The 23,231-nt window shown below is 40.5% G+C and overlaps 1 protein-coding gene across 2 annotated transcripts in view; it reads right to left on the bottom strand.

Annotated features, from left to right (window-relative positions):
* VRK1 (vaccinia related kinase 1) overlaps positions 1 to 16,807 on the bottom strand; it is an 85,707-nt gene extending 68,900 nt beyond the window's left edge. The window contains exon 1 of one of the 2 annotated variants that reach the window (XM_025392687.1): positions 16,458 to 16,807. The gene's annotated coding sequence lies outside the window, so the exon portion shown is untranslated. The remainder of the gene's footprint in view (positions 1 to 16,457) is intronic. The other variant, XM_025392688.1, reaches the window with a different exon arrangement.
* Between the last annotated feature and the right edge of the window lie 6,424 nt (positions 16,808 to 23,231).

The raw sequence follows: 23,231 nt of genomic DNA, 5'->3' as shown, positions 1-23,231 counted from the left end.
TACTATAAATACATATCCCATGGCCTAACTCTGTCAAGTGAAAAGAAATATGACTTCCAAAAATCCAAAGGACAAAAGTAATGAAATAAATCACTGATGTAAATAAAACGTCTTCAGAAAAGTTTTTAGTTTTTTTTAATATACTAACACAAATTCAGTTGAAAAAAACTCGATGTATAAGCCACTGAAGAATATATGAAAAAAGCTAAGAAAATAATACATATATAATAATGGTGCACTTAATGAGACTATCTTCTAGATTCTAGTCCAAAACCCTGAAGATTCTAAAGTCTGTTTCTTTTGTAATCTCAGGGTTTGAATGATGGCATTTGTGTTATCATTTCTTACTAAATGACCCAAACAAAATCAACTACTCAAGAATCTAATTCTGCCTATATGCAAAAGAAAGTAAGGTAAAAATCCCAGTCAGCACCGAGCACTGTTAAGAGCACTGGACTGACTATACATCCTTGTACACAACTCACAGCAATTGTGATACTGTATAACCATTAGTTGTGTATATGTCAATCTCTTGTGACACAGTTTGTGAGGATCTCCAAATCAGGGACCCTGTCTTACCATGGTATCCCTTCATTCTGACATATCTGCCACATGATGTGAAACCAACTGATAGTTCTTAAGAATGGGCTGAATTAAAGTCATGGTCCAGGTCTACCTGTTGGGAACTTAAGACCTTGAGACCTAACTTCTCCAGGTTTTTCTTTTTCCTTACCTGTAAAATGAAAGGCTTGGATTAAAGTCAAAGCCAGGCATTTTACCCCCTGGTTTGTAGGGAAAAGAGCAGAGTTCAGTTTATTAATATAACCAGTATGAACCACAAATGATCTATTCCAATAACCAGTAGATGTACATTTTCCAGTCTAAGGTAATCCACATGTATGTATGCTGCTAATGGAACCTGTTGCCAAGAAAATGTAAAAGGGCTTGAAAACCCTCTTAACCATCCTGCTTAATACAGAAGGAAGAGTCTCTGAACAAAATGGAAGACAAAGAAAAAACATTTTGAGTTAAAAGTAAATCACAGTGAACATTAAAGGTTAATGAACTCAAAAAGACAACTAAGTCAATTTAAAAATGGGTAAAGGATTTGGTCAGACATTTCTCCAAAACAGATAAACAAATGGCCAACAAGCAAACAAAAAGATGTGCAACATCATTAGCTGTTAGGGAAATGAAAGTCAAGACCACAACGAGATACCACTTCCTACCCACTAGGACGATATAAACAAAAAGACAGTAACAAGTTTTGGTAGGATCTAGAGATCTGAATCCTTACATATTGTTACTAAGAACATAAAACAGTACAGCCACTTTGGGAAAGTTTGGTAGTCCCTAAAAAACTTAAAGAATTACCTAGGCAAACTTAAGAGAAATGAAAACACATATTCACACAGCTTGTACATAAATGTCCACAGCAGCACTATTCATAACAGTCAAAGAGTAAAAGCAACCCCAAAGTCCTTCAACTGATGAACGGATAAATCAAATTTGGTACATCTACACAACGGAATATTATCCAGCAATAAAAAGAAATAAAGTATTAACACATGTACAACAGGGATGAACCCTGAACATATGTTAAGAAACCAGTCACAAAAGACTACATATTGTATGATTCCAATTATGTAAAATTTCCAGAATTGATCAATTTATAGACAAAACAATTCGTGGTTTCTTAGGGATTGAGTAGGGAATGGAGAATGACTGTTAATGAGTAGGGGGTTTCTTTTAGCACTGATGAAAGCATTCTAAAATTAGATTATGGTGATGGTTACAGTCCTGTGCATACACTAAAAACTACTGAATTATACCTTTTAATGAATGAATTGTATGGTACGTAAATTACATCTCACTAAAGCTGTTTGATTTTTAAAAAGGGGGTTAATGAGAGGAACAATGTGATAGCAAGGATAACAAAGAATAGCTACAATTGATTATAGCATTCTGTGGAAACCAAACTAGATCTTTTCAAAGAAGGGTTAAAAACACCTCAAAGCAGGCCACTAAGAACACAAAGAAACCAGCAAATGATAGATTTTCTGTTCTGTCATCCAGGGTAGTTCCTGACTCACTCTTCTTAGAGACACAAACATATTACATAAACCTGATATAGTAATTTGGAATGTATGCCACTTTCCAAGATGGAAGACAGAATTTGCCAAGACTACAACTCACTGATCTTGAATGACTTCTGCTGATTCATGAAACTCTATGCTGTGTATGTGATTCTTAAAAGTTCAAGTACGAAACTGAAGGGACAAGTAAGATGAATAGTATGTGCAGATGACTTTCAAAAATGGAATTTGATCCTTTCTGTAGGAGACAGCTAATTTTTTTTTTAATGGAATTGGTGTCCTGTACCATGACTTACTAAAGAAAGCATGATGAGCTCCTGGCAAGGGACAGAGTATACTATACTAGTAAGATCAGAGGCTGGGCACGGTGGCTCACGCCTGTAATCCCAGCACTTTGGGAGGCCGAGGTGGGTGGATCACATGAGGTCAGGAGTTCAAGACCAGCCTGACCAACATGATGAGACCCCATCTCTACTAAAAATACAAAAAATTAGCTGGGCGTGGTGGCATGCGCCTGTAATCCCAGCTACTTGCGAGGCTGAGGTGGGAGAACTGCTTGAACCCAGGAGGCAGAGGTTGCAGTGAGCTGAGATAGCGCCACTGCACTCCAGCCTGGGCAACAGTGAGACTCCATCTCAAAAAAAATAAAAACTAAAATCAGAAGAACAGGTTATCTTGGACTTGCCTATGTGATCAACAAAACTATCTTTCATCAGCAGCTAAGCTCTAGACAGCATATTCGAACTGGGGACAACATAAAGCTGGGAGATGTTATTAATATTTTAGATAACAGAATCCAGATATAAAAAGATTCTAACAAGCCTCAATACAACTACAACAGTAGGTAGAGATCTAGCAAACCATAGTTAGAATGAAAATCAGAAAACATTCCATTCAAATCCTTCATTTCACAAATGAAGCTGAGTCAAGAGGGATTTAAGAATATGCCCAAGTGCAGAAGGCTCATTAAAGATAATCTAAGGTGGAGAATAGTGGAATCCTAACTCCCAGGCTCGTGCCCACCAGACCCAATGCCACCGGCTACTACTTGTATAGATTACCATATGAAAAAAGAAAAAGAAGCCTTGATCCCTACCTCAAAACACACAAACAAATTCCTGGGGACTTTGACCTAAATCTGAAAGGCAAAATACTAAAGCTTCCAGAAGATAACACAAGAAAATAGCTTCATTGCCCTGGAGTAGCGAAAACTTCTTAAACACAAAAAAACACTACCCATAAAGGAAAAGATGGATACACTGGAATTGATTAAAATTTAGAATTCCAGTTCATCAAAAACACATTACGAGAGTGAAATGACAAGCCATAAGACAGGAAGATATTTTTATAATTCACATATTCAACAAAGGATTCAAATCCAGATACCTTATAAACTCCACATTTCAATAAGAAAAAAGACAATCCAATCTGTTTAAAATGGACAAAAGACTTGAAGAGGAACTTTATAACAGAGGGTATCCAAATGGCCAACAAGCATATGAAGAAGTACTCAAATTATCAGTCATTAGAGAAATGCCCATGAAAACCACACTGAGATCTTCTATACAGCCACTAGTGATTAATTTTTTGTAATATTTAACTGACAATATCAAGGGAAGCAAGGCTGCAGAGTAACTGGAACTTTCATATGTTGGTAAAAGTATACATAGGTACGACAAGGATGAAAAACAGTTTGGCAGTGTCCATTAAAATCAGACACGTGGCTGGGTGCAGCGGTTTACGCCTGTAACCCCAGCACTTAGGGAGGCCAAAGTAGGTGGATCACTTGAGGTCAGGAGTTGGAGACCAGTCTGGCCAACATGGAGAAACCCCATCTCTACTAAAAGTACAAAAATGAGCCAGGCCTGGTGGCAGGCACCTGTAATTCCAGCTATTCGTGAGACTGAGGCAGGAGAATCACTTGAACCTGGGAGGCAGAGGCTGCAGTGAGCCAAGATCACACCACTGCACTCCAGCCTGGGTGACAAAGTGAGACTTCGTTTCAGAAAAAGAAAAAGAAATAAAGCTAGATGCATATACATTTTGACCAGGAATTCTACTCCTACATATATACCCAACCAAAATGAATATACAAGTATGCCAAAGGATACATACATATACATATGTATATGATTATAGCAACGTTGTTCATAATTGCCTCAAAACAGAAACTATTCAAATACCTAAAATAGAATGAATAAATGAATTTTGCTATGTAATGTGTGGTAGTTTTAAAAAATGACCACAAATACTTTGACACACCTCTCATAAAGATATGAGGTCTATGTCCCCTCCCCTTCAATCCAGGCAGGCTGTGTCTTTGTCAACCAATAGAATATGGTGGAGGTGAGATTATATGACTTCTGAAGATAAGCCACTCTCAGGAAGCTTCCTCTGGACACGCAGCCAACATGCTGTGAAAATCCAAAACCTCCTGACCCCACATGTAGGTTTGGTCAATAGTATCAGATGATCCTAGCCTTCTAGACTTTCCAGTCAAGGTACCATACACATGAGTGGAGAAGCCTCTAAATGATTCTAGACCCCAACCATTGTAGGGCAGTGATAAGCCATAACCACCAAATTCCCAATCCACAGAATCCATGAGCATAATAAAATGGTTGTTATTTTATACTACTAAGTTTGGAGTGGTGTGTTATGCAATAACCAATAATCAAAACTAGTGTATTATGTAGGGATGGATAACCACAACTATAGAGCTATTTTAAATATAACAAACTACATGCAACAACATGAATGAATCTCAGACACAACATTGAGTAAAAGAAGTCAGGCAAAAAAAAAAAAAAAGTCCAGAGGGCATTATTCCATTTACATATGATTTCAAAACCAGGTAAAACTATAGTTATGTAATTCAGAATCGTGGTTACCTTGGGTGGGAGTAACTACTGTCTGCAAGATATCCCCACATAATCTGGGCTTCTGGGGTGCTAGAAAATGAATACCTTGATCTGGGTAGTGGTGATTACAGGGTGTTCACTTTGTAAAACTTTAAAAATCATTGAGCTTCATGCTTGTGCACCTTTTTGTTACACTTCAAAAAAATTTTTTTAATCAGTGGAACTTGGTAACCCAAAGAGGCAAGGGTATGAGGGAGAAATAAAGGATGACTTCCAAGTCTCGAGGAACGACTGACCAGGCAGTTACGCAAACTGAACAATTAAACAAAAACAGGGCAGAAAGCAGGGACCATGTCCCATTCATTTTTTATTCAAGTATCTACCACAGTACTTAACACAGAGTCACTCCAGCATTACAAGACACTCCTACTATTTTCATTCTAACTTTTTGACCACCACTTCTTGGTCTCCTTTCTTACTTCCTTTCTGCCCGGCTGCCTCTTAATATTGGTATTACCCAGGCTTCCATACTCAATCTCTTTTCAATCACACACACACACACACACACACACAGAGAGAGAGAGAGAGAGAGATGGATGGAGGGAGAGAGAGCGGGAGGGAGCGAGAGAGGGGGAGGGTGGGGGGGGGAAGAGAGAGAGAGAGAGAGAAATGACTTCTTTCTCTTGTATTTCCAGTCTCAGTGCATAGCATCATCACATACATGTTCTTTTAGGCTAGAAGCTTCCAATTAAACCAAGAATTAGGATTGCAAAATATCTTTAAAAGTTGCAGTTAGCTAAATTCAATAAAATTTAATGAGACAAACATAAGCTCCCATGGTTGGACCCCAAAACTAATGCATACAAACAGGATGAAAAGACATAGCTCAGATAGATGCAGGGATTTTATTCAACTTTATGTTCAATGTATGATGTGGTCACAAAATGATATAGCCAATATTAATAAAAATATAGTATGTAGAAGGAAGGTGATATCTTCCCTTAACTCACAGAAAGAAAAGTGTTATATCTAGAACAAGAGATACAACTCTATTTCTCACGTATCAAGCCATGTCTGGAGCACAGAATTCAATTCAAAGCACTACAGTTTAAAATGAAATTTCTTTAAAAAGAGGAAAGCCACCAATGTGGTAAACTGACATGAAACCATGCCATGTAAGGAATAGCTAATGAACTGGAGATGTTTCAAATCAAAAAGACTGAGAATACTTGATGACTATTTTCACATATTTGAAAGGATGTGACGTGGAAGAGGGATTCAGCCTGTTCTACATTTCTCCAAAAGGCAGAAGTGAGTAGAAGAAACAAGTAGACTTCCACTCAGTGTAAGAAAGAACCTTCTAACGGTCAGTACTTTAATAAAAATAGGATAGGCTGTCTCTAGAGCAGTGGTTCTCAACCAGAGATGATTCTGTCTCTGTAGCCAGAGATGCTACTAAACATCCCACAGTGCAGAGAACAAACAATGACCCATGTAAAATGTCAATAGTCCCATGGATGAGAAATTCTGCCCTAGAGCGACGTAGTGAGTTCTCTGTCATTGGAAGCATTTCATCATAGACCAGACCATGTGATGATGTCACAAGAATGGTGGGCCAGAAATGGTGGCTTGTCATTCCAGCTACTCAGGAGGAGGATCATTTGCACCCAGGAAATCAAGGTGGCAGTGAGCTATGATCACACCACTGCACTCCAGCCTGGTTGACAGAGCGAGGAAGGAAGGAAGGAAGGAGGGAGGGAGGGAGCGAGGGAAGGAAGGAAGGAAGGAAGGAAAGAAGGGAGGGAGGGAGGGAGGGAGGGAAAGAGGGAAGGAGGGAAGGAAGGAGGGAAGGAAGGAAGGAGAATGATGGGAAGTGAGAGTGAATTGAAAAAAGTTTTGTTTCAGATACCTCTCCAGAGAAAAACATCTTCAGGTATATCAAAGTGAAAATGATGATGATGACAAACATTTATTGAACACTTACTGTGGGCCAGACATTACACCAAATGACTCATGCATACATTTTGCAGTTAATTCTCTCAACAACTCTAAGTATTACTTTACCTTGATTTGATGCTAAATTGAATTGCTCTAATGTCACACAGCAGTCAATATTTGAACTAGATCTACCTGATCCAATTTTATATGTCACTGTCCAAAGCATAAACATCAAATGACTTTCAAAGCTTTCAAACTCTGGAAAAGAAATGAGCAAGCACATACTCCACAAGTATCAGTATAATGTCTGAACAGGTTTGTACTCACTGTAAACCTAGCTGGCTAGGAGAAAGAGGAAAGGATTATTTGAAGTAGTCCTGTGATGAAGAAGAGAACAATTATCCTGATTGTCCCCAATTGCCTACTTCTGTAAGAGCCAAGAAGCTCTTATATACCCATGGAAGCTGGGATTAATGATGACATCCCTTTATCCACAGGCGTGAAAGCTCAGGATGGACAGACGTTTGAACATCCCCGACTGGGAATCCTGCCCTTAACAAATACACTAGATGCAGATACATGGTTTCTTGGCTGCCTATACTCACGCCCATCTGTCAGGATGGCAGTATGCCTGCTCACATGTTGGTCAAACTGTCACTAGGGCATAGGTGCCAAGCAATGATAGTTTTAAATGGGCAGCTTGCACAGCACTATAAGAGCTTGCTCTTCTGCAGAAAAAAAAAAAAAAAATCTCGGTGATAATACTGAAGGGCTGCAATCACAAGTTAAATATTCTTGGTCAATCTCAACATTTCAGTGGAAAAAAAGATCTAAACAAGTAGAAAAGAATCAGACTAAGGAAGTTAAATCAAACACAAAAGGTACTTTAAAAACATTTGAGTCGTTGCATGAAAGCTTTTAATATTGCCCTTCTTTCATTAACATGTGTCAATGGTAACCTCTTATACTGTAAAATCCTTGGCCCAACAAGTCAGCAATGATTTTTTTCTTAATGGGATGATACATTTTTCCATCTTCTAAATAGGAACAGAAAGGCATTGATTTCTAGTAGTTCGACACTATACAGGTTCTATTTGTTGACTGATTATTTTTTAAATGACTTAAGTCCAATCTACAGCCATGATAATCTTTTAAATGCACAAAAGAAAGCAGAAACCAAATGAGATCCCCACAGATAAATGGTGGGGGAGGGGAAGGGTATAATTTGCCTGGAGAAACCAAGAACTGAAGTAGGCACTAACAAAATGGAAAGTGAGTACTTTCGCTCATCAATTTAACAGGACTCAAGGGCCAAAACACAGATATGTTATCTTTCACATCCCCCTGACTATAAGTAAAATGTTCCTATACTACATCTAGGTTTCTAGTGTATCCTTTGATATCTCACATGAAATACATAATGTCCTTACTGTCTGGAAATTCTTCCCTAAGACCAAAACCTTAAAGCTGCAATTTGAGCCACTTGTTCTTACATAGTCCTCAGGATTCTGAAGAACAGCTGGTCATCATCATTTTCTGTATAGTTCTTCACATACAAGTATCAGGACATACTGATCTAATAACCCCTGAGTCTCCTCTTTGCCATGATAAATAAATATGATCCCAATAACTTTTCCTCATTGGACCGATTTATGAACTCTTTATGTTTTTATCATTTCAGTTGCTCAATTCTTGGACTGTTTTCAGGCCTGGTAAGAAATGTCACCCACATCAACAATAAGCCAATGGAAACTACTCTTTTTCCCACATGTATAACTTAATAACAGTAGCATAAATATGAAACAGTTTGGAAGTCCTGCAGACTTCTCCATATCCATCACTGAGGACAGTAGCAAACTTTGAAATCTACCACTGCCTTCTAGAAAATACTAGGAATTTATAACATTCTGAAATAACACCACTTTTTTAGCTTTCTGGCAGATATTTGTATTACAAAGTAGTAAGTCAAGGGTCATGATTATATCCCGTTCTTCCTACCAACGTATCACTGCCAAAAATCGTCCCAAAACAACTTCTCTTTAATACAATTTCTATTATACCATTTTCCTGCTTAAGAATATACAGCACCTTCCTAATGGCCAATGAAACTGACTACAAATGCTTCAATCTAGCCAGAAGTTTATATACTCTTTCTTTTTCATGAACCAATGATTCTTCCTTTACTTCTCTACTTCGCTTCACTTGCATAACTCCCCAAAACGGCCAGTTCTTACTTATTTTCTCTAGAACAGATCTTTGCCCATGTTATTCTCTAAAATGTTTTCCCACTTTTTCCAGACTCCAGCCATGTTATGCCTTCAATAAACCTGTATTTATTCATACTTAATTGCTCATTCATTTCTTCCTGTCTTTGTTTTGATATCTAATTTACAGTATATGGCCAAGTGATTTTTGATTTTTAAAACTTATTCAATGGAGAAAGGGTAGGCTTTTCAACAAATGGTTCTGGAACAACTGGACATCCATAGACAAAAGGAAAAGAAAAATGTACCAAGATCTAAATCTCACATCCTGTGCAAAAATGAAACGAAAAAGGATCTAAATGTAAGACATATACGGGTAAGACACTTAGAAGAAAAAAATGAGAACATCCTCCTGACCTAGAGTTAGGCAGAGAGTTCTAAGAAAGGCACTAAAAACACGATCCGTATATTGAGAAGTTGGACTTTATCAAAATTTAAAACTTTTTAGATGCTAAAGACACTAGAAGAAAATGAAAAGACAAGCCAGAGACCGAGAGAGTATATTTACAAATCATATACTTGGCAAAGGATTTGTATACACAACATATAAAGAATGCTCTAAAATCAATAAGAAAACAAACCAATCACAAAACAGGTAAAAGATTTGAACAGACAAATCACCAAAAAAAAAAAAAACATGAATGGCAAATAAGCACATGAAATCATCAGCCATTAGGATGAAAATTAAAGCCATGAGGAGATACCAGTACACACAAAAAATATCACCAATACCAAATGGTAGTTAGGATGTGGAGAAACTCTCTCTCAAATACAGCAGCCCCCGCTTCATCTGTGAGGGATACATTCCAAAGCCCTCAGTGGATACCTTAAACGATGGAGAGTATGGAGAGTATCAAACCCTACATAAATATGCTTTTTCCTATATATACATTAGATATACATACGATAAAGTTTAATTTATAAACTAGAGGCAGTTAAGAGATTGACAACAATACTTAAAGTAATTATAACAATAGGCCAGCAGCCGGGCACGGTGGCTCACTCCTGCAATCCTAGCACTTTGGGAGGCCGAGGCAGGCGGATCACCCAAGGTCAGGAGTTCGAGACTAGCCTGGCCAACATGGTGAAACCCTGTCTCTCCTAAAAATACAAAAATTAGCCAGGCATGGCAGCAGGTGCCTGTGATCCCAGTTACTAGGAAGGCTGAGGCAAGAGAATCGCTTGAGCCTGGGAGGCGGAGGTTGCAGTGAGCTGAGATTACACCATTGCACTCCAGCCTGGGGGACAAGATCAAGACTTGTCTCAAAAAAAAAAAAAAAAAAAAATGCCAGCATCACTAGTCTTGCACTTCGGGTCATTACTAAGTAAAATAAGAGATTCTTGAACACAAGCACCAAGATACCAGACAGTCAATCTGATAACCAAGAGTGACTAACTAGCTGGTGGGTGGTGTATACAGTGTGGATACGGTGGACAAAGGGATGATTCACATCCCACCTGGGACAGAATAAGAGGGCTCAAGATTTCATCATTATATGACCCAACAGTTGCACTTCTCGGCATTTATTCTAGAACAATTAAAACTTACAGTCACACACAAACCTGTACATTAATGTTCATAGCAGCTTTATCTGTAATCACCAAAAACCAGAAACAACCCACATGGCCTTCCATGGGTAAATGGTTAAACGTGATACAGTCAAAAAAATGGACAAGCACTGTACAATTATCAAAAGCAGGAAAGTGGCCGGGCGCGGTGGCTCAAGCCTGTAATCCCAGCACTTTGGGAGGCCGAGACGGGCGGATCACGAGGTCAGGAGATCGAGACCATCCTGGCTGACACGGTGAAACCCCGTCTCTACTAAAAAATACAAAAACTTAGCCGGGCGAGGTGGCGGGCGCCTGTAGTCCCAGCTACTCAGGAGGCTGAGGCAGGAGAATGGCGTAAACCCAGGAGGTGGAGCTTGCAGTGAGCTGAGATCCGGCCACTGCACTCCAGCCTGGGCGACAGAGCGAGACTCCGTCTCAAAAAAAAAAAAAAGCAGGAAAGTGACACTAATACAATATTCATCATTGAACTACTTATTGAAATGTCAACTTTTACATTCTTTTGTGTGTCTAATTCTAGGACATTGTGTCATGTGTACAGATTCATGTAACCATCACCACAAACAAGACACTGAACTGTTGTATCATCTCAAAGAAAGTCAGCCCTAACCCCAGCAAAACTGGTCTGTTCTCCATTTCTGTAATTCGGTCATTTTGAGCATGCTATATAAATGGAATCATACCACCTCTGAGACTGGCTTTTTTCACTCAATACAATGCCCTTAAACTCCATCCAAGTTGTTGCATGTACCAACAGTTTGTTTCTTTTTTTGATGGTGGTGTTCAACTGCAAGACTATCACATTTTACTTAACCATTCACCCATTGAAAGACATGTGAGTTGTTTCTGGTTTTTAGCTACTATAAACAAGGCTGCTACGAGCATTCATGTACAGGTTTTTTTGTGAATGTAAGTTTTCATTTCTCTAGGATAAAGGCTCAGGAGTGCAACTGCTGGATTGTGTGTCAAGTGTATGTTTAACTTTTCGAGAAATTGCCAAACTAATTTCCAGCAATCATTTTAGATTCCTACCAGCAACATATGAAAGATAAATTTTACAATCAGCATTTCTAAAGTATTTTCTGCAAGTCTGAAAAAACAAGATTAAACTTCTTAAATGTTACAATCTGAACTTATTTTTAAAAAATGAATCTTAGAACTTTTTTCCTGATTCCCAAATAACAGATTTGTTTTATTACCTCTAAGAAAAAAATGTATACAGCTGACCCTTGAACAACATGAGTGTGAACTGTGCAGGTCCACTTACACAGATTTTCTTCTGCCTCTGCCATTCCAAGACAGTAAGACCAACTTCTCCTCTTGTTCTTCCTCCTGAACTTACTCAACACCAAGACAATGACAATGAAGACCTTTAAGATGGCCCACTTCCACTTCATCAACCAGAAATATATTTTCTCTTTCTTAGGGTTTTCTTAATAACATTTTCTTTTCTCTAGCTTATTGTATTGTAAGAATATAGCATATAGTATATATAACATACAAATACGTGTTAATCAATTGTTTATGCTATTGATAGGGCTTCTGGTCAACAGGCTGAGTGGTTATGCTTTTGAGGAGTCAAAGCTTATACCTGGATTTTCAACTGCGTGGGGGTCAGCACTTCCAACCCCTGAGTTGTTCAAGGGTACACTGTAATTACATATAATCTCTATGTTGATAGCTGTTGCCAAATTATATAGTAAACTGCAATAAAGTGTGAAAAAAGCAACTCTAAAGACTACAGTAGAAACAGTAAACATTTCTTTCCCTATGTTTTCCAGACACAATCTATAAAGACTTAAGGTCTAACAGTTCTAACACTTAATATTGTGAAATGCAATCACAATGCATTAATACTTAGTGTCATCAAATGATGACTTTTCTTTAGCTGTTACTTGATAAACAGTTTAAGAAAAGCAATTAACCTGAAATAAAGCTATGGTTATCTCAGCTATGTCTAAAGTCATGGTTTGTTTAATTTTAGATACAAATGACAATTAGATAATGCAATCTCTTTTGCATTCTTAAAGCAAGTATCTAAGTCTAGAGCAGACATATCTGCCGACATACAAACAGTCAGACAGACGGTCCTCAAAAAGAAAAGAAAATACACAGAAAGAAATTATAAGGTCCTCGAAACAGTAGAATGGGGCTGCTGGTGTTTCTAATGACTTTCAGTTCTCATGTTTAGTCCCCTAGAGGACCAACTATATTGTTCCTGATACTGAGCTCCACAAGACATGTGTCCTTCCATTATCAGTATAATATTTGCTTTAAAAGTGTATGACAGAACATTCCCAAATCTCAAATTACCTTGCAATTTAATTATTACTTCGTCTAGTATATCTTCCCATTTAATGAGTAAGACTTACCAATAAACATTTCAGTATACAAGTTTAATATTCATCTTCAATATTTGCCAGTGTGAACAGTATCTACCTTAATTTTCAAATCCTAGAGCACTGGTTCCCATCCTATGGGCAAGAGACCCATAGAGAGATAGGAGTAACTGCAAAGAATCATCAAAATCCTGTACTTACCTAAAGACTAAATAAACATGATTCACAAACATATATTTTTCCAAGCTGACAAAGATGCTGTGGCTAATAAAATTCTTAATAAATTTCCCGAAGAATGTTGGTAAAAGTAGAGCAGTTTCTTCTCATTAGTATTTATTGATGAATACTAAAAATCTAACTCCTAATATGGGAGAAGGGCCCCTGCTTATACCTCTCTAGATTTTCTAGAGAGCTTTTCTTTTTCAAAGTGTTGCCCATATGTCACTCAGAACAAGAGTAGTAGGATGTGCTTGAATTTGAGTGCAAAGATTTAAGACAACATTGGGAGAGATGGAGCAGGAGTTTTTCCAATTGGGAAAGTGCATGAAATTACTTCAAAATAGCAACTTCGGAATGCTGGATGCTTAAATATCATTCAAGCACCAAAGGGAAAAAAATTCAAAGGACACAGCCCTCTGCAACTTTATAATGGCAATGAGAAATAGATTCACAGGAATTTTGATCAAAGGAGCCAAACTTATCCTACAGTAAAATTACATCTTGGTTACAACACCTACCTAAATGTTTTATTAGGGTTCTATCACCCTTTTAAATTAATCTTGCACCTTTATTAAACATTTTCTACATTTTAACATTAATAGTACAGTTTTTCAAATGTGCTCTACACATTTATTGGATTATTCTGTGCTGGATGCTAGATAAAGTTTAAAAAAAAAAAAACAAAACAGACGCACATTAATTTAAAACAAAGAAAACTTGCTTCAGCAAAACACTACAATAGCAAGAACAGACTTTGCACCTAGCACAATTCCTTGCAAATAGGGGGCACGTGATCCCTGGTGAATAAATGAGTCCATTTCTTCTCCGAAAAATAACCCTGGCAAGCATGTAAAATATCCTACCAGTCTGAAAAATATTCTCCAGTCCTATTCAGTTACCAATCCATTCTCAGAACCCATCAAGAGCAATTTTCATGAAAGCCTCACTCACACGCACAAAGAGGGAGCATTTAATTCCCATTAGGCTCACTGCCTGATCTATGGAGATATAAGCATTTGCACATTTGCATAAATTCAGGAGACATCCTTCATTTGATATAAGGTAAATCTTAAAGCTTCGCTTCATTTCCAAATAAGTTTTATTTTTCAAATCAAAAATATTTTTAAAGTTTTATTTTTCAAATCATAATCCTAATCATAGTACATTATATCTTATTAGGGATGCTTTTAAGAAAAAAAAAAAATATAGCTGTCAAAATTAAAATCTTGTTTTTTCATTTCTAGACATCTGGGACATTTCACTTATATATTTATTATTATTTCACATTAGTTCTCAAAGTTAAAAAAAAAAGCTGGCCTATTTCCTTTAAGAAATTTAATTTTAGGGTCTGTCAACATTTTGAATGCATTACTGATATTTTTAAAATATACACTTGCATACTGGAATAAAACTTAGCATAAGCTTTCCATATAACCATTTCCTGGGCACTTACTAACTTACTATATGCCAGGCTCTATGCTTAACACATTACTCCATTATCTCATTTGTTTAACAAATATCCTCTCATAATTTTTGCAGCACTGAGCATAACAAGAAGCCATTGCACTATAAAGCTGGTATTTGTACTAGATACCAGAACTAAATTGACAGTAACGCCTAACACAAGTTTATTGTTATTAAATTCAAGTTGTGTTACTGTATTAACACAGAATCTGATCAGCAATGTTGAGATGTAGAGAATACCATCTGTGGTAGCATCAACAGAGAAAGCTATTATTAAGTGACTAAGTTATATTCCTTTCTATAGGTAACAGATGAACATAATAATATCCACCCAGAAATGTAATTCCAATCACTACATGCCATTTTGAAGAACATAAACGTAACCTACATAAAATGACTATATAAAGAACCCTTGCTTCCTTCTGAAAATGCTTCAAAATTCTAGATTAAATTCTCCCCCAAAGTATCATGCTCAGCATGTCATAAAGAAAGGTGCCTTTATTGCGAACTCTTGAAAATAAATGCTGCCCTACATTTTTTTTACTCTTTTGAATTTCAGATTCAACAGATGGGCAATTCCAATTTAAAAAAAAAAAAGAAAGAAAAGAAAAACACACACACAGTAATTAATGAGGTTCTTCAACTGTTCCCTAAAACATCCTCCCAATAGCAAAACTGGTGTTTCCAAGTTGTTCCAAGAAAGGGACACAGGAGAGGGAAGGCAAGAGCCTATACAAAGGAAAACAAAAATGGGTGACTTGAAAGAAAGGACATCAGAAAAATGGGTGGCCTCAACAGGAACCTATAGTGTCTGACTCCGCTGCTGTCTGTCGAATTTAATTCAATCACCTAAGAGTTTTGAGACGAGAACCAAAATACTATTTCGGTGGCAGGAAAAACTACGCGTTGCCCTTGAATGGAGCTGCAACAGTAAAAGATGCCACCCTGCCAGGTAGGGACAGAACAGAGGAGGAACTGTCAAACGGGATACGAAAGTCCTTTGCAAAACCCACAAGCGGCTCTAACGGCCTTGCACCAGACAGACCCTCAAGTACAAGACCACGGGGCCTCCCCGCGACGTGACAGGGAAATAACGGGCGGCCTCGCGGTCCCCAGGCCTGGCTGCTATCCTCAGGGGTCAGCCTCCCTCTTCCCTCTCAGGTCTCAAGTCAAAGGTCACATCCTCTGAGATGACCTCCCGGATCACCTAACCTAAAGAGCCTCGCGCCCATTCCTCTAGCCCGCAACTGCCTGTCCCGTTTCTAAGAAAGCATGTCCGTATCCGCAAAGCATCGCAGCTGCGTGTGTTGTTTCCCTAGTAGACAGCGAGCTCCGCGGGGCAGGGGCCCCGCCTGACAGACCCAGCTTCCCGGCGAGGCCCGAGGCGGCGTTTGCGAGTTCGGCCGCGACACCACGCGCGTCCAGAACGTGGAGCTCAGATGGGGGCCGGCCTGGCCAGTCCAGGAATCCCCGGGATCGCCAGCGGGGCCTGAGCGAGACAAGCAAAGAGTGAACGCCCGCGCAGGCGGAAGCCACGCGGCGGAGCGCGGTCCCGCGGGGCGGCCAGGGCTGACGGCGCCTTCCGCACCCCGGCGGACCCACAGACCGCCCGGAAGGCCCAGTGCCGGCCCAGCCCCCGGCCGCCCTCCTCCGCGCCCCCAGCTAGGCGCGCGAGTCCTCGAGCAGTGTCGCCTGCGGCCTCCCTACCCTAAGTCGCAGAGCCGTCACCTTCTGCCCAGTACGAACTTCCCGCCGCTTTCGCCGACTCGCAACTCGGCAGCGGCGCCGGCCCCTTCGCACCCTGCAGTATGGAGCCTTCCCATTGGCTCGGAGGCGACGGGAGGGGCGGGACGAGCGGGAACGCGGCGGGGCGGGACGGAGGCTACGCTAGCTCCGCGCCTCCCCGGGAATGCCGGGAGCTGTGGTCCAGCGCTCCCAAGGCATCCTGGGAGTTGGAGTCTCTTAGCGGCAAAGGGAGATCCCCGTCCTTCTGCTCCCTAGCCTTCTAGGAAATATGGTTTACAGCCCTGTTCTTAGTAGCTTGATTTATTGTGTTGGCAGAGAGTTGGATGTAAAATAAGTTTCCTGTTTCTGTTAGGATTAAATGAAATAATCTATAGACAGTACTTTAAACTTAGCTGGTGCTCAATAAATAGCAGATAGTATTAGTATTATTCTGCCCAATCATTGACATGTGTCTAAATCCTACTGTTTTTCGAAGCCTATTTCAAAGCCTATCTCAATGTCTACCTAATCCTCTGCAGTGTTTCACCTGTAATCAACGTATGCCACAGTTTGCGTTGTGTTTATTATAATCAGCTAAGTCTCCATCATCCATGAGACTGAAAGCTTATTGGGCACTGGGTCATTGTTCTAGGTCAAAATCACTGAAGTCACAGGCAGAGGGAGATTAACAATGAAGCCAGTGAAGCATAAGCTTCAGGACCTCACTTGCGCAGGTCCTTCAATGAGTTTACATAGCTTTTTGGTTTTTTATTTGTCAATTTTACTTTTCTTTTTTTTTTTTTTTTAAGATAGAATCTCACTTTGTCACCCAGGCTGCAGTGCTTTGGTGCAATCTCCGTCACTGCAGCCTCGACCCCCTGGGCTCAAGCAATCCTCCCACCTCAACCCCCCAAGTAGCTGGGATTACAGGCACAGGCCACCACTCCTGGCTAATTTTTGTATTTTTTGTAGACACAGGGTTTGACCATGTTGCCCAGGCTGGTCTTGCCCTCCTGAGCTCAAGCAATCCACCCCACCTCAGCCTCCCAAAGCGCTAGAGTTACAGGCATGAGCCGCCACACCCAGCTGATTTTTCTTAAAGTAGATCCTCCAAAATTATGTGAACTTCAGTCCCTACAAAACCTGAAATCACTCTGTCCATTAGACAGTTCAGTATAGTGCCTGATGTCTTACATTTTCCCCTCCAGATACCCTCGTCTGCGTATGCTCCAAATACTTCTCCTGCCTGCCCTCTGCCCCGGGAGGCTGACCTCTACAAATTGCTTCACGCTCCCTGGGCTCCCTGGCTTTAGGGTGTGCTCAGTGGAGAACCCCACAGAAGACTGGAGGAAAAAGAAAGGTCGGTTAGAGTAGGTTAGGCCCCTGGATCCTTACTGGCAAGGTCACCTCCAGTTGGCAGGTCCCTCAGCTGAAGGTCACTGCTCCCTGGCCCTCCCTCCAGTTTGCGGTAATAGCCCTTCCTTTGTGCCTCAGGTCTGGAAGTGATAACATCACGGCTGTTGCTGACCCACAAGTTACTGCTCCCTCTGTCGTGGTTCCTACCCCCAACACCATTGTAAATAGTCTCATTGCAAATAACCTTCCTCAGATTATCCTATTTTGAATTATGTCATCTGCTTTCTGTTGAGACCCTAACAGAAACACATGGGCAAGGTGAACACTTGATAAAATTTGTCGGCAAAAAAGTCTCAAGATTTGCACATCTCATGGGTGTGGAATCCCCCAGCAAGACTCTGTGGCCAGGATCCACTGAGAGAAAGACACACACACCCACACACACACACATACAAACACATACATGCTAAGAAAACCTGGAACAGGACTTATCTGTCACAGTGTGACCGTATTCCCCTAACCTCACAATAGACATGCGAAGAAATGTCCCTGCTTCCACACTGGGTTGACAATTGGCTGGCCTTAAAGCACAGTTAAATCAGCAACAGTGTAAGGTGAGAATAGAATGTATTTATTCTGGAGCTCTTGGCCCTGGCACCCTTCATCTGATGGCTCACTGTTAAACACTCCTTACGTGCAACCATGTTCCAAGGCAGTTGCCAGCACCTACAACATCATCCACACATGCTGAGATGTCTTCCCAGTGCAGAGTATGGCAGGACACCAGTCCAAGCTGCTGTCACAGAAACAACACGTCTGAAATGCTGTAGATGGGGATACAACTCTCGAAGCTAGGAGACCCTCGATACATTTTTATGAGTTGATAGCTTGGTATCAAGATCAGGGTCATATATAAGATTGACCAGTGAGGACTTGCCATTGGTGGGCTTTAGAAATTAAGAATTGATGGCTCATGCCTGTAATCCCAGCACTTGGGGAGGCTGAGGCTGGCAGATCACAAGGTCAGGAGTTTGAGACCAACCTGGCCAACCTAGTGAAACCCTGTCTCTACTAAAGATACAAAATATTAGCTGGGCATGGTAGCACCTGTAATCCCAGCTGCTCAGGAGGCTGAGGCAGGAGAATCTCTTGAACCCAGGAGGCAGAAGTTGCAGTGAGCCGCGATCGTGCCACTGCACTCCAGCCTGGTGACAGAGTGAGACTCTGTCTCAAATTAAAAAAAAAAAAATTAAGAATTAAACTAGGCAGAAAATGCTCATAAAAATAATCCTGCCATATATTCAAATACCTATACAGTCCAAACAAATGTTTACAGAGCACTTACTGTGAGCCAGGGATTGAACCAAATTCCAGGGATTCTGGTTTAACTAATGTTTAACGAGTCCCTACTATTTGTCAGGCACTGTGATTTTTCACACACATTACTTCCCCAATTCCTAGAGGGGAAAAAATCTCAAAGAATTTAGACGATGATTCTTGGTCCCCTGAATCTACTTCCAAATGTTCTTTTTACTGCCCCTTTATGCCCAGCATCAATACATGAGGACAATTCTTATAAAGAAATAATTTTAGCACAGTAGTGAAGACTTGTACAGAATGCTGTCATAGGCTAGTACTGAGATTCCTGGTTAAGGCGTCATCATGGATGAAGCAGGGTGACTTCATGAATAAAAATTTTCCAGCTTCCCAGTAAAGGCAAACCAACTAAAAATTTATACATGGGATCTGTATTGATTTGCTACATAGTCAGACCCCAGAGTTCCTTTTTTCTTTTTTTTTTTTCATCTATGGGATCCCTAACACAAAGGTATAGAGAAATAAAAATAATCCAGGCACTCTGGGAAAGTGTGAGGAGGTTGGTCTTGGCTCCACCGTGGCAGAAACTCAATCTATAAACTTCAAACAAACGCCATAGTCATTAGGAAGCAACACTGTCCTGGCGGGCTGCCCAGCAGGCACTGATTCAACTTGTGAGTCAGTGTATGCATCCTTGTCCTTGTTGTTTTCACCTGTAGAATGGGAACAATCATTCTGGGCCAACCAGCTCTCTGCCACCCCAGGCTGATGGGAGGCAGATGAGGTAATGTTTGAAAAGGGCTTTGATCTATCCAGAACAAAGTCACTAGGGTGTCCTTACTCAGTGTAAATGGCCTAAGAAAAGCCCAAGGAAATATCACTTCCTGGGAGAAAGGAAAGGAGAGAGGAGTGAGGGGCAGAATGTGATCAGGGTCTGCTGAGTACCCTGACCCTGGTTTGTACTCCCCCACCGGCTCTTGATGCTTTATCTCATCCCAAGTGCCCAGAACCCTTATTTCCCTTTTAGCAAGGACTTTTGAGGATCTACCGTGTGTCAGGCAGAGTGTCTGATATGGACTGGCTGTGTCCCCACCCAAATCTCATCTTGAATTATAGTTCCCATAATCCCCACGTGTCATGGGTAGGAGTGAGTTCTCATAAGATCTGATGGTTTTATAAGGTGCTTTTCCCCCTCTCACTCATACTTCTCCTTGTTGCCACCCTGTGAAGAAGGACATGCTTGCTTCTCCTTCTGCCATGACTGTAAGTTTCCTGAGGCCTCCCCAGCCATTCTGAATTGTGAGTCAATTAAATCTCCTTCCTTTATAAATTATCCAGTCTCAGGTACGTCTTTATTAGCAGCGTAAGAGCAGACTAATATAGTCCTTAACACATTTATAATACAGTGGGAGAACCAGACATGTCCATGAATTCTAGTAACTATGATGTTTATGCGAACCTATTACATGCTGGGAAAACCATCTCATGTAATCTTGTGAGGTGGGTAATATGACCCCAGTGTCCAGATGAAGAGACAAAGCCCCAGTGAAATTAACTGATTTGCTCAAGGTCACACTGCTGGTGGCCAATAAAGCTGCCTGACTTTGAATCCATCCTGATATCAGTCACAGCTATTGACACAGGAAAGGGTAATGAGGAAAGAGCTAACTGGAGGTACACAGACTCCACACAGTGAGAATGCAGGAAGAAGAAGAAAGTGTTCTACTAGGCCTCACAGAGAAGCCTGAGAAGGTAGAGAAGGCAGCATGAACCCAGTTACTCTGCTGAATTAATATGGTTCCTCCCACAATGGTACAGATAGGTTCTTTTAGATATTATGACACAGTAATAGATTATTGTAATTATTCTGAGGTCAGAAGTGGATGAAAGAAGTTTTAAAAGCCTACAAAATGTTTCCTTCTTCTTTTCTTCCTCCTGATGACATCAGTGGTGGTGATGATGGTAACGATGATGATGATGACACTGACGATGGCAGCTTCCATTTATTGAGTTTGAAGCATTTGCCAGGAACCGCACTAATACTTTATAAACACCATTTCCAGAAATCTTCACAATATTTTAGGAGGTTGGTAACTTTACCCCCAGTGTAGAGATAAGGATATCGGAGCTCAGAGAAGGTAAGTCACTTGCCGAAGGTCACACAGTTAGTAAATGATGCAGTTGGGCTTTAAGCCAAAGTTTCTACTGACTCAGAAGACCAAATGCTTAACCATTCTACCGTGGGGTTCACCAAACACTCACCATTTGATATGCTTATATCTTCTGAAATGGTTTTCAAAATGCCATGACTATTTTATCTTCCTGAAATCTTGAGCAATTAATAATAGAGGGAAATAAAATGTGTGGGCCTCCAAGAATGACTGAATTGTTTCACAGTGCCCTGGTGAAATTCTCTGAGCTGAGGATGATGTAAGCTGCCTGCAGGTGGGTTGGTTTCTGCCTTCTTGTTGGGAGGTGTGCTCAATATGATCTGTCAACACTCAGCATCTATTTCTACTGCCTTCTTTTGTACCTTCCTACTGCACAGGCTGCAAAACTAAAATTGCACTTCCCAGAAACCCTAGTACTTAGGGCTCTGGATGCAAAAAGTTCCACCAGTTAGAGTCCTCAAAGAAGATTTGGAGGGCAGGGTGAGGTGGCAACATGGTCATGGTGTTGTCTTGGGATTCTTCCACAGCCGTGTTCCACTGCCTTGTCCCTAATGTAGTGACTCAGAAGACGCTCATATGTTGGGTTGGTAGCAGTATCAGCTTCCTGATATAGTTGTGAGTGTATGTAGTAGAGATATGGACCTTGCCCAAAGAGAGGTCTGGACTTCATTCTCCGCAGTTGGAAGCCCTTGGAATATCATGCTTGATAGAAGTGTCTTTGTTTGCCTGGGGGCCTTGGGTCATCAGATAGCCTGAATATAATTTAGGGTGGGGGCTGGTCACACCAGATGGTCTTAGGATGCTGGTTGCTCATGCCAGAAACACCAGCAATGCAATTTAGGGTGAGTGCTTTGGGTCACACTGTGTCAGTGTGGTCCATAGGGACCAGAGACTGAGATCAGTCATATGGACAACCATACCTTGGTGACAGAGCCCCAGTAAAAACTCTGGACACCAAGACTTGGATGTGCCTCCCTGGTCCACAGCACTCCATGTGTATTTTCACAAAGTGATAGTGGGAAGAAACGCCATCCTAACTCCATGAAAAGAAGACCACACAACTGTGAATTTGGAACCCTCTCTAGCCTCTGCTGCTTCTCTTGGCTGATTTTAACCTGCAACCTTTCCCTGTAATAAACCATACCCATGAGTATAACAGCTTTTAATGAGTTCTAGGAATCTTTCTAGCAAATTATCCAAACTGAAGAAGGTTTAGGGAGCCCCTCAAATTTTGCAATTAATTTCAGAAGTGAGGAAAGTCTTATGGGTTATATTCTCTCCAACAGTACAGTTGGCTAAAACTCCTGCAGAGTTCTTAAATTCTCTAGCGCCAGTGGCAGCCTCTTCATTCTTCCCCTTTAGATTGTTGCAGAGCTGGTGGCTCCCCTGACAAGGCAGTTCTGCAGTGCTTGAACTAGTGCCTACCAGCCTGGCCCTTCAATATTTTAATCCCTATATTAAGTCCCTTTGTGCTTTAAACATCTAGCAGGTTAACAGGTTAACAGGATACAGTTAACTATGTCCTGTGTTAAACATTGACTAACACAGGAGAGAAAAGAGACACCAATAAGTGCAATCTATCATCAATTCTATGATGCATGCTTTTCCTATTTGAATACCTCTGAAATCTGGATGTATGTTTCAATCAATGCCAATTATAATTGGCAGTGTTTTTTTCTTTATTAATAATACATAAAATAATGGGGTATCTAACACTTGACGGAGTCTTAGATTTGTTGAAATTCTAGGATACTTGGTGTTTGCTTCATCAGAAAGTCTCTCCAGATCATTTCTCCTCTTCATTTTACTTCTCACATTGCACACTGGATCCAATGCCCCCAAACCGACGGGTGTGGATTTCCTCCTTTCTTTCACTTCACACTCTTTGACAGTGAAGACAAATACCGTTAGA

Source organism: Theropithecus gelada, chromosome 7b (genome assembly GCF_003255815.1).
Source record: "Theropithecus gelada isolate Dixy chromosome 7b, Tgel_1.0, whole genome shotgun sequence".
NCBI lineage: Eukaryota > Metazoa > Chordata > Mammalia > Primates > Cercopithecidae > Theropithecus > Theropithecus gelada.
This window is presented reverse-complemented; position numbering and strand designations above follow the sequence as displayed.